This window comes from Desmodus rotundus, chromosome 3 (assembly GCF_022682495.2).
Source record: "Desmodus rotundus isolate HL8 chromosome 3, HLdesRot8A.1, whole genome shotgun sequence".
Classification (NCBI taxonomy): Eukaryota; Metazoa; Chordata; class Mammalia; order Chiroptera; family Phyllostomidae; genus Desmodus; species Desmodus rotundus.
Genome location: NC_071389.1, coordinates 26517010 through 26528006, shown reverse-complemented (window position 1 = coordinate 26528006; position 10997 = coordinate 26517010). Strand labels below are relative to the sequence as shown.

At 52.9% G+C, this 10997-nt stretch overlaps 1 pseudogene; it reads left to right on the top strand.

Annotated features, from left to right (window-relative positions):
- The first annotated feature begins 5925 nt into the window (after positions 1-5925).
- On the top strand, positions 5926-9438 carry LOC128780584 (heat shock factor-binding protein 1 pseudogene; annotated as a pseudogene).
- The last annotated feature ends 1559 nt before the right edge of the window (positions 9439-10997 follow it).

The following is a 10997-nucleotide window of genomic DNA, read 5'->3' as shown; positions in this document are numbered from 1 at the left end:
GAAGGAAAAATCGGAGGGAAAGAATTTTTAAAACTCATAATAACAATAAATACTATTTGTTGAGTGCTTGCTCTGTGCCAAGCCCTGGCTCTGCATTCTCAGGCACACACGGTCTCCCCTAAGCCTCTCAATCCCATGAGATGAATATTTTCATCTTCTGTTTACGTTAGAGGGACTGAAGAGGGTGTCTCCTGCCCGGGGTTGCACAGCAAGTAAATGACTCCACAGCCTGTGTTCCCAGCTCCCCCTTGACAACCATGGCACCGCTTCCCCTGCTCTCAGGGGAGCAGAGGGATTAATCAACGCAGTTTTGGCAAAAAAAAATAAAAATAAAAAAATCTAAATTGTGCCCCTCCTGGTCCACTCAGGTTCTTTGGGGTAAAATGCCCAACCTTTCAGGATTGTTCACTCCCTCCTTTCCTTCTCTTGGGCAACATCTAAGGGGTGAGGGGATGGAGGGATGATGGCCTTGGATAACCCCAGGGTTGGGGAGGGGTCTGTGGTCCCAGCGTTGCCTCCAGCCTCAACTGCTCTCTTGGGCGTCCACACTCTGCAGGAGCTCTGATATCTTTCCTCTGTCCTCTGGGTGGGCCCCCCGGCACCCACCACCCGTGACTGCTCTTGGCCATGGCTTTCACACACTCTCCTCCAACCCCAGCTCCCTCCGGTCCACAGTCTTCCTAAGTATTTCTATACCCCCATCTCCTGGGGTCCTGGGAGCCCTATGTTGCCTTCTCCTCTCCATCCCCTACATCAGGACTATTCAAAGTCAACATCACCCAGGGGCTTGTCAGAAATGCAAATTCTCAGGCCTGACCCAGAGCTAGTGAATCAGCAACTCTGAGGTTGGGGCCAGCTGGCCATCCATGTCAGAACGATCCCTCCAGGGGGCTTGAGTGCTCCGAAGCACACCCGCGTGTGAGCATCACTGCCCTACCTCAAAGCTTCCCTCCCACCAGGGCTCAGAGTGAACAGTCCCTGCTCCAACGTGGCCAGGTCTTAACGTGTAAAAGGAAGTTTGGGGGTTCAGAAAAACTCTTCATCCTTCCCAAGTGTGTAGGTCTTTAAATTGAAATTCTGGATTCTAAAACTGTTATAACTGCACAACTCTTTCAAAATACCCCTTCAGAAAGTCAAAGCTGAGGATCAGCTTCCTGTCGGCTGCTGATTCTGCCTCCCCCATAGAAGAGATGCCTCAGTGGCCAAGGTGCAGAAGGACAGGAAATTGCTGGGAATTAAAAATTCATGGGATGGCTTTTCGAACACCCTTTTTCACTATATATACAATATGTTTTCATTTCCAGACTGATATAACCTTCGCGTCAACCCCAAGAGGCCCCACAATATCGAGGTCACCCCCAGGAGCAGTAGTCAGCCCAGAGACTTGGGACCCAGTCCCCTGGGCCCATCTGCGGTGTCATTTCCATCCATCCCTCTGCTCCACCCTCACTGATGTCACTGCCCATACCCTGGTCTCATCATCCCAGCCCAACCACTCACCGGCGTGCAGTCTTACTTCAACTCTTTGCCTCAGTTTCCTCATTCAGTTTTGCAAACAGGTGATGGGGCATCTACAACGTTCCAGGCGCTGAGCTTATGGCAGTGAAACAAGCAAAATCCCTGTCCTCTTGGAGCTGACATTCTGGTGTGGCAGGGAAAGAGAGCACCTGGGTGGGGGAGAAAGGAGCGTTGTTATTTTAAATAGGGTGGCTAAGGAAGGTCCCACTAACAAGGTGACACTTGAGCAGAAAATTGAAGGAACAGACTACATGGATATCTGGGGAGACGGCATTCCAGGTGGAGGGAATGGCCAAGTGCAAGAATTCTGAGCCTAACGGCGACTTGGAGCCTTGAAGGACTGACAGAGTAGTCAGGGTGGCTGCAGTGGAGTGATGGACGAGACGCATGGGAGTCTGATAAAGAGCTGGGGAGAGAGGAGCTGGACAGGTCATGTAGGGATCTATCTGCTGTTGTCAGGACCTTGACTTTGACTCTAGGGAGATGGGGGCAGATCTGAGCAGAGGGAAGACCCATCTGACTTTATATGTTAAGGTCACACTGGTTGCTGTGTGTGAAAAGTAAGTGAAGGGGCTGGAGGAAGGGTAGAGAGAAGCAGGGACAGCAGTCCGAAACGGGGCCACCGCAGTAATCCAGGCAAGAAACAGCAGGGTCTGGCCCAGCCAGCCACAGAGAGGAGGTGAGAAGGGGTCGGATGGAGGGTACAGCAGAAGTCAGAATCAATAAGATTTGACAGATCAGATGTGGGGAGCGAGAAAGGGTGCCGAGGGTACGGGTAGGTGGTGAGGGGAGAGGGTGCACAGGGGTGACAGCCCAGTGTTGAGACCCAGCAAGTGCGAAGATGAAGTTGCTGTTTACTGGGCCGGGGGAGACTGAGAGGAGAGCACGTGTAGGAAAATCACTTTTGGACACGGGAAGGCTAAGATTCCCATTACACACCCGGTGGGGAAGCTGGTGTTCTGTGGGACACAGAGGTCTGACAAAGGGGAGGTACAGGCCGGATGTAGAGCTGGGAGGCCTTAGGGGATAGAGGGTGTTTCTAAAGGATCACGAGAGCACCCACTTTGTGTGGAGCTGAAATGCGTTAAAGCACGTAAGCGCTGAGAACAGTGCCGGGCCCGTAGTAGGCACTCAGTGAAGGTGAGCTAGTTACCATCATTTGAAGTCACTGAGACTCACCCACTAGCTTCCCAACTGGCCTCCCTGCTTCTGGTCCAGGGCTACCTCCGAGCCACCCTCCACACTGCTGGTCGGTGATCATGCCAAAGCCCATATCTGACCATCCCCCCCTGCTGAAGCCTGCAATGGCTCCCTATTGACTACAAGGTAAAGTACAACAGCCCAAGGCCCCTCAAGCCCTTTCCCGATTCAGTCACTGCCACCTCTCCAGCCCAATTTCTGCCACAACCACCCACCTCCCACTTTGTCCTTCAGCAATAATGGGAAACCTTTGTTGACAGCTTAGTGTCTTTGAACATGCAGCTGCCTCTGCCGTGACTTGTCCCGCAGCAAGCTCCGACTGATTCTCACATCCTCCATGAGGCCTCCTTCCCCACTCAGGGGGCCATTCTTCAAGGGGCCTTCCCCCCACCCCCCATCCAGGGGGCTGTCCCCTTTCTTGTGTCTCTGCTTCCTACTTTCCCTGGTGTTCCTTGCCCTCAAGAAAGATAATGTTCCTTCTAGGTCCATTCCTGCAGCACCGAACACTGGTCCTGCCACAGGCAAGGGGCTGGGGGAGGGGTAATTATCCTTGATGGGTTTCATTATGGTTACTGTATTTTAAATCAGCAGAGGCCCAGAGAGGTGAAGTCACTTGCTCAGGTCACTCAGCTGGTAAACACTGAGGCCAGGAGTAGACTTCAGCCTCGTCTAATTCAAAGTCCTGTGCCCAAATGTGTGTGCACACATGTGCACACTCACAATTAACAATCTCAGACACCAAGGGTAGGGGAGTCCCTACTTGGGAAGGGATCCAGGGCTACAGGGAGGGCTAAACATTTAGGCCCAGAATAAGTCTTCATGTGTTTACTCAATTATTCATTCACTCATTCATTCTCTCACTCATTCATTTGCTTCCTCATTCTCAGACTCACTCATTCACTCAGTCATTCATTCACAGTCAACTGTTTCTACTTCCAACGTTTACTCGTGGTAGACTCAGACCCTACGTCCTGGGAACTTGGAGTCTGTGGAGAGCCTGGCCAGGAAACAGGGTGGCACAAGGCAGGGAGTGGAGCACACAGGGCTTGCCGTGGACCCTGGGGAAAGGCTGTCCCAGCCTGAGCCTGCAGGATGTGAAAAGGTCCAGAGGCTCAAACAGCTACTGGAGACTGTAAGCAAACCCTCCAGGAGAGGGCACCTGACAGGGCTGAGAGAAATGGCAGGAAACATGGGTGGGGGCGTCAAGGTCAAAATTAATTTGGGAGTTAGGTGTGGAATAGGGTTAAAGTTTGCACTGGGTTTAGGATGAAAGATTAGAGCTTGAAATCCGATTATTTCTTTTCCCCCTGCCTTTTCCAGAGGGATTTCTAGTGCCCTGTACCAGCAGTCAGGGTCTGGGGTCAAGACCAGAGCTGCCAAGGACCTGAGCATCAGGGATGGGCTTTAGGGTTGGGACTCCAGGTGCAGTAAAATCAAGGTCCTGGAGGAGGCAAAACCAGTATTTGCTGCATGGAGTCTGCCTTTCCCTCCTCCCTGAAGCATGGGTGTACTGGCTGTGTAATCTTGGGCACACTCAAGCCCCACGGGCCTCCAAGCACCCACCTGTTGAACTATTGGGCGGATTAGGATGCAGTTCTGTACCGTCAGCATCTTCTGCGGGCCAGGCACCATGGGCGGTCCAAATGTTCTCCTGTGCTCCCCACACCACCCTAGTGTTGATCAGGAACAGAACGGGCTAGCCAACCCCTGCATACAGTAGGTGCTCCATCAAGGTTAGTTCTCTCGCCTTACTTCATTTCCCCACAAAGCAGACTCCACCAGCCCCTTCTCTGCCTGGGCGGCCCAGGAGTGCTGACTCACTCGTCTGGAGGAGTGGGGTCTGGCGACTGGGGCGCAGCCCACCCCCCACCCCCCCCCCCCAGCCTCCTGCCCGCCGCTCCCGGCCCAGCGTGGTGCAGCTGGGGTCCTGAGCTGCCCCGGGCGGGGAGCCGCGCAATTACGCTAATTACAGCCCGGCCTCCGCGGCGGTGGCGAGCGCGGCCACGCTGTGCGGAGAACGCCCCCGGCCCCACGGAGCGTGGGAACCACCGTGCCCTCCCCTCCGCCCCGGCGGCGGTGGCGGCGGTGGCGGCGGTGTTGGCGGCAGTGTTGGGACCCGGCCCTGCAGGCCTCGATGGCTGATAAGCCCGCCCCTCCGCTCGCTCGCAGGGCTAATTACCGGGCGGAGCTCAGCGCGATCCCAGCACCTTTCATCTACCTTCTCCCAGTGCCCCGCGCCCAGGAGTCCAAACCCCACACCTGTGTGGGAGCAGCGGCTGGCCCGCGGCCCCATTTGCGGGGGGGAAGCCGAGTGGCCAAGCTCGCAAGGAGGTTCCCACACACCACTCATTTGTTCGCTTCTTTACTCAGACAGTTCAGAGGAGGCTTGGTGCTGCGGAAAAGGCAGGAGGTAGACACGAGCAACCCGAAGGTTTAAACTGTCTGTGCCTCAGTTCCTCGTCTAGGAAATGGGGGCACAGTCCATTCTGCCTCCTGCCCAGCACTGTTGCTGTTTTATTGCTCTTGCCCTCATCCATTGCATTCATTCGCTTAGAACGTTTCAGAACTATGAACTTGGTGCCCGGGTTAGGGTGACAAACTGTCGCAGTTTGTCCAGGACTGAGGGGTTCCCAGGAGGCAGGACTTGGGGGTGCTAAAATTAAGACAGTGCCCTGGCTGGTGTGGCTCAGTAGATTGGGCGCTGGCCTACGAACCAAAAGTTCTCCAGTTCGATTCCCAGTCAGGGCACATGCCTGGGTTGTGGGCCAGGTCCCCAATTGGGGGTGTGCCAGAGGCAACCGATTGATGTTTCTCTCGCACACTGATGTTTCTCTCCCTCCCTCCCTTCTCTCTGAAAATAAATAAATAAAATCTTTAAAAATCAAACAAACAAACACACCCTGAGATAGCAAACCAGGAGGGTTGGTCACCCTGGTTGTGCTGGCTGCTGGCGTGTGAGCCACAGCAGAGCCTGGCCTGGTCCATCTGAGAACTGGAAAGACTCCTGCCCACAGGGAGGGATGACCCTTGCGAACTGCTGAGACTGGAACGGGGTGAGGGTGAGGCTTCCTGGTGACGCGCTATGCTCAGCTTTTTCCCAGCCCCCTGGCTCAAGGCCCAGACAGATATGTTGAAGCAAGCCTACCCATTGCCTGGCTGGGAAAGCCAAGGCTGAGAGACTGGCAGGGGCTTTCCCACAGTGCTGCCATGAGTCAGTGCCCAGGGGCAGGTGTGTCAATCCCACCCCCTTGTGCTATGACCTGGAGCAAGCCACTTACCTCTCAGAGCTGCCTCCAATCCTTACCTGGAGGAGTCAGGGGTGGTGGTATGATGGTGGCTGCGTGATCTCCAGAATTGGTGGGATAGCACCTGCCATTGCAGGAGGCCTTTCCAGGAACCCTCACTTCTCCAGGAACTCCCACTGAAGCAGGTCTTCCCAAAGGCAGGGGTGCCTGCCAAGAACTTGGTCACTGCTGGGTTCTTGGCAGTTGCCAGGTGAGGACATGCCAGGAAGAACCTAGAAAGATCAGCCTTTGGAATCAGACAGAATGGACATTAGCTCCAGTGACTGGACCTGTCTCGGCCTCATTTTCCTCCTTTGTAGCAATTTCCTCCTTGGGAGCAATACCGTCTCCCACCCTCGGGGTAGTGAATGAGATTCTGAAGATGAGGGGACAAGCAGACGCTCAGAACACACCACTTCCCTTCCTGCCCCTTCCTGTCCCTGTGGTCCCCTGCCCAGCTGGCTCGACCTCGGCCTCTGCTCCCCTCTTTTCCTTCCATGCACTGGGTACCCACCACCTGCTGGTTTTCTCAGAACCTCAGGTGAGGCAGATGCAAAAAAAATATGGAATTTTCCTTCTTTTATGGGAAGCCATGGTGACTCCTGAGGCCCCAGGGTAGCAGTACAAGGCCAGCTCCCTCACTCCTCGCCTCTTTCCAACTGTGTCACCCTCTGCCTGGATGTCCTTTCCCTTCAGCCCCCACCCCCCACCCCCACCATCACACCACCAGTTCCTCTGCTCCTGTCTCTATCTAGCAGAGAAGCCTGCCCTGGTTGCCCCAGGCAGATTTAAGTGCTCCTTGGACGTCTGGCCTGTTTTCCTCTGAAACCAAACACAGAGTCTAGCTCATTGTAATTGGCAATGAATGTGGGAAGAAGAGAGGAGAATCAGAAGGGAAGGGGTGGACCTGAGTTGACCCCAGTTTGGGAACTTATCAAAGGGATTCCTGCCCACCCTGTGCCCAGGATGTGGCATTCCCTCCAGAAAGGGAGAAAATGACAGATGAGAGCATGTCTACTGGGGCAGGGTACATACTAGCTCCTTCCAGTGTCTTCCTGCCTCACCTCTTGCCCCTGTTTTACACCCTGATGGTGGCCATCAGCAACCCGTGTCCACTGGAAGGGGACTGCTGGGACATAGACACTCAGGTGGGGGGACATCAGCTTTGCCAGGAGCAGTGGGGCTTCTTAAGGGAAGCCTCTTCATCGTGTGTAAGGGGCTTGACCAAATGACCTTGAAGTCCTTCCCAAGTCCTTGCAGAAATTTTGAGACTTCTGGTTCTTCATATCCAGCATCCACAGTGTAGAGCTTCTCTGTCTAATATGGTAGCCACTACCCAGAGGGCTACTGAGTTCCTGACACGTGGCCACTCCAAAGCAAGCTGGAAGTACAAAACACGCACTGGATTTCAACGACGCATTATGAAAAATGCGGAATACCTCATTAATTTCACAGTGCTTGTGTGTTGAAATGATATAATTTTGTATATATTAGATTAAATAAATTTGTTATTAAATTAATTTCACTTGTTTCTTTTGACTTAAAAAAAAAACGTGGTTACTAGAACATATGTGACTATTACACAGCACTGTTTCTATTACACAGCACTGGTTAAGGAGTGGGGTCACCCAGCTAAGCCAAAACTTCTCCCTTGGCACCAATTAGGTCTGGGGATGTTGGGGTCTTATTCTCCTCCTTCTCTTCCTTGGAGGGAAGACCCAGACCCTGATACCGTATGAGAAATGAAGGCACCCCAAGTCTCCTGTTGCCCTTTGAGTGGATGAGTTCTTGGGAGTGAAGGGCAGAGCCCATCCTCCAATGCTATGCTCCCTCCACAAGGAAGACACAAGTAAGACGTGACTGGGAAATTCCTTTCCAGGCTGGCTGTGAGCCCAACAAGGGACAGGCTGGCCCACCCAGAGGAAACCCCTGGCTGCCTCTTCCTGCCTGGCCCACCCCTGCCCCCTAAGTCAGGCTCAGGGGCACCCCCATCCTCTACTCCCCAGCCAGGACAGCACCAGGTTGGGCATTCAAGGGGGCACATGACTCTCCCCCAGGGAATTTACACACGGAGGAAGCAGGTCCCACCCACAGAGTAACTGGGGATGATCACACAGCAGCCTGCATCTGCTGGGAAACAGCAGATCTCTGAAGAGATACGGCAGACTGTTTCTCCCTGCCCCACCCCCACCAATGCTCCTGTCCACATTCTGGGAAGGAAATAAGGAACAGGGCACAACGGTTAATAGTGAAACCTTAGCACTCCTTCAGACATAAGTTTAAACCCCAGTTTGGCCAGCTGCTTGCTGTGTGACCTTGAGCCTTAACCTCCCTGGGCCTCAGTCTCCTCAAATGTAAAATGGCACCAGTCAGAGTACGCCCTTCGCAGGGCTACTGTAAGAGCTCAGTGACCTTGTGGGCGCACACTGCCGGACCGAGCAAACGCTCGCCAAACCATCAGCTACTGCGACTATTATTAATAATAACAGAATCTGTCCTCATTCACGTACTCCTTTTCATGACTAAAATTAGCCAAACCAGACTGCCACAGGGAGCTTCTACGGGACTCCACACCCCAGTCCCTGGAACACAGTTCGACTGGGAAGGGGTTGGCAGGGTGCCTGGTCTGATGGTTCGGAAAGACCGGCCCCACATCACTGCGACACTTTGAACTGGTCCCCTTGGTGGGCGCTGGCTGGCCAGGCCTTCAGCAGCACAGGCTGGGGTGAACAGCAGGGAGAGAAGAGGACCCTGCCCCTGGGGCAGTCCATTTCTGCGCTCCCCTCCCCCATACACCAGACACCTGGGCCAGGAGGGGTGGGGTGAAGGGAAACCTGCCTGGAGAGTTCCAGAAGCTAGGGGGTTTTTTTTTTCTTAATTTCTCTCAGTTCAACTGCAAAATGAAATAGCAAAAAGAGTATTACCTCTGTTTCCTTCAACATTCCCACTTAACACTGGATTTTCAACAATAAGTGGGACTTTTTTGAAGTCCCAGAATGAGCCTTTTGTCTCTGCAATTCCAGATCCTCAAAAGGACAAACTCTATCAAGAAAATAGTCATGAACTTCAGTGCCAAGCTGGGAACTGGGGCCGGGGAGAGGGGTGGGGGGAACGGACGGCTGAGACTGACCCCAAGCCGGTGCAGGGTCTCAGCTCGGTGGTGCAGACATTCCTGCAACAGAGGCAGGGTAGGGGTTGGGCCACCTCTGACCAGCTCTTTGGAAGTGCTGATGAAAAGTGTCGTCGCCTCCAGGACCTGGAGAAACACATTGCAGACCTCAGGACACAGGCTGGGGTGGAAGAACTGGAAGGGGAAAACAAATTAGCTGCTGCACAAAAGAGTGGAAGCTCGCTAATTTACACTGAAATCGGCAACATTGTTTTTACAAGCCAAGAGAAGACCAAATGGCTTTTTGCAACTAACTATTATGTGTAGACAGGTTTTATATTGTAAGCATGTGTTCTTCTTATCACACACTTCATAGTTAGTTTATAGAGTGATTCCCTCCCACCCCCGGTTTTCTGAACATGGGAACTTCACATCTGGGACCTTGGTCAGTTGTGCTATTAAATATTAAACACTAAGAAAGAAATTCCTGGCTGGTATGGCTCAGTGGATGGAGCGCCAGCTTGCAAAATGAAAGGTCACCAGTTCGATTCCCTGTCAGGGCACTTGCCTGGGTTGTGGGCCAGGTTCCCAGTTAGGGGTGAGTGAGAGGCAACCGATTGATGTTTCTCTCACATATCAATGTTTCTCTCCTTCTCTTTCTCCCTTCCCCTCTCTCTAGAAATAAATAAATAAAATCTTTAAAAAACAGACACACAAAGAAACAAAGAAACTAGTCATATTAGCACATAATCATGTAAGACAAAGTGTTATGCCCTAATTTTCTGCCTTCAAAATGGTTAATGTAGTCTTTTTTTTGTTATGTTGATGCACCTTTGTCAACTGCTCTTTATCGAGAGAAAACAATAGTTCAATCTAAGATATTGTTCAGTTGGATTTTTTGGTGTTAAAAAAATGGTCTTTCCTTCTATGGAGCGGTGAAGTGGCTGGTAGCTTGCTTCGGGATGGTTTGGCTAGCTGGTTAGGTTGTTTTGTGTGTCTGGACTTAGTGAAATAAAAAACTGGCCACCTTAACCTCTGCTCCTAAAATTTGAAAGGGAATGGTTTACTGATCCAAAGATCTGCGGACCACGGCCCCCACTCCCAGTTCAGCCTCCTACCCACTGCACCCCTTCCACTTGTCCTGCCCAGGCTGCACCCGCGGAGAAGAGATGGCAGGAATCCTGGCAACTACCACCCCCGCCCCTGGCAAGGGGGCTCCTCCAACTCCCAGCAACAAGGCACTCACACTTCCAGAGGCTCCCATACCATCCTCCACCCCTCTGGCTGAAGAACTTTCTTCCACTGAATGGAAACCCACTCCTGGTGACGTCTGCCTACCGCCCACTGGCCCTAGATTTGTTTTCAGGGGTCACCCAGAACTTGCACTCTCACTGCCAAGGACAGCCATTTAGAGATCTGAAGGCAGTATGATTTAAGGGCCCCGAGAGGCTTCCCTTCTCTGGGCTAAACAATCTAGTTCCTTCCTAAGAGGGCCTCCACCCTGCCTGCCCCTCAACCCTTGAGCTCCCCTCCAGGAGCTCAGTAGGAGAGGCAGGCAGTGGGGCTGGTGAGGGTGTGAGCTCTGGAGTCAGGCAGGCCTGGCACGATTCCTGGCCGCACTTCTTTCTGGCCATGTGACCTTGAACAAGTTACTTCAGCTCTGTGTGCCTCAGTTTTCAGTCTCCTCACCTCAGAGTAGAGATAATAACAGCTCAGCTAGGATTGTTATGTTATGAGGATGATGTCAGTTAATACACGTTAAGCCTTAAAACAGAGCTTAGCACAGGTCGCACTCAGCATGTGTCATCTAGGATGTATTTCGTGAGCCTGCCCTCCCCACCCATCACTAGTCGACTGGGGGAGGGGCAGGGGGTACCTGCCCTGAG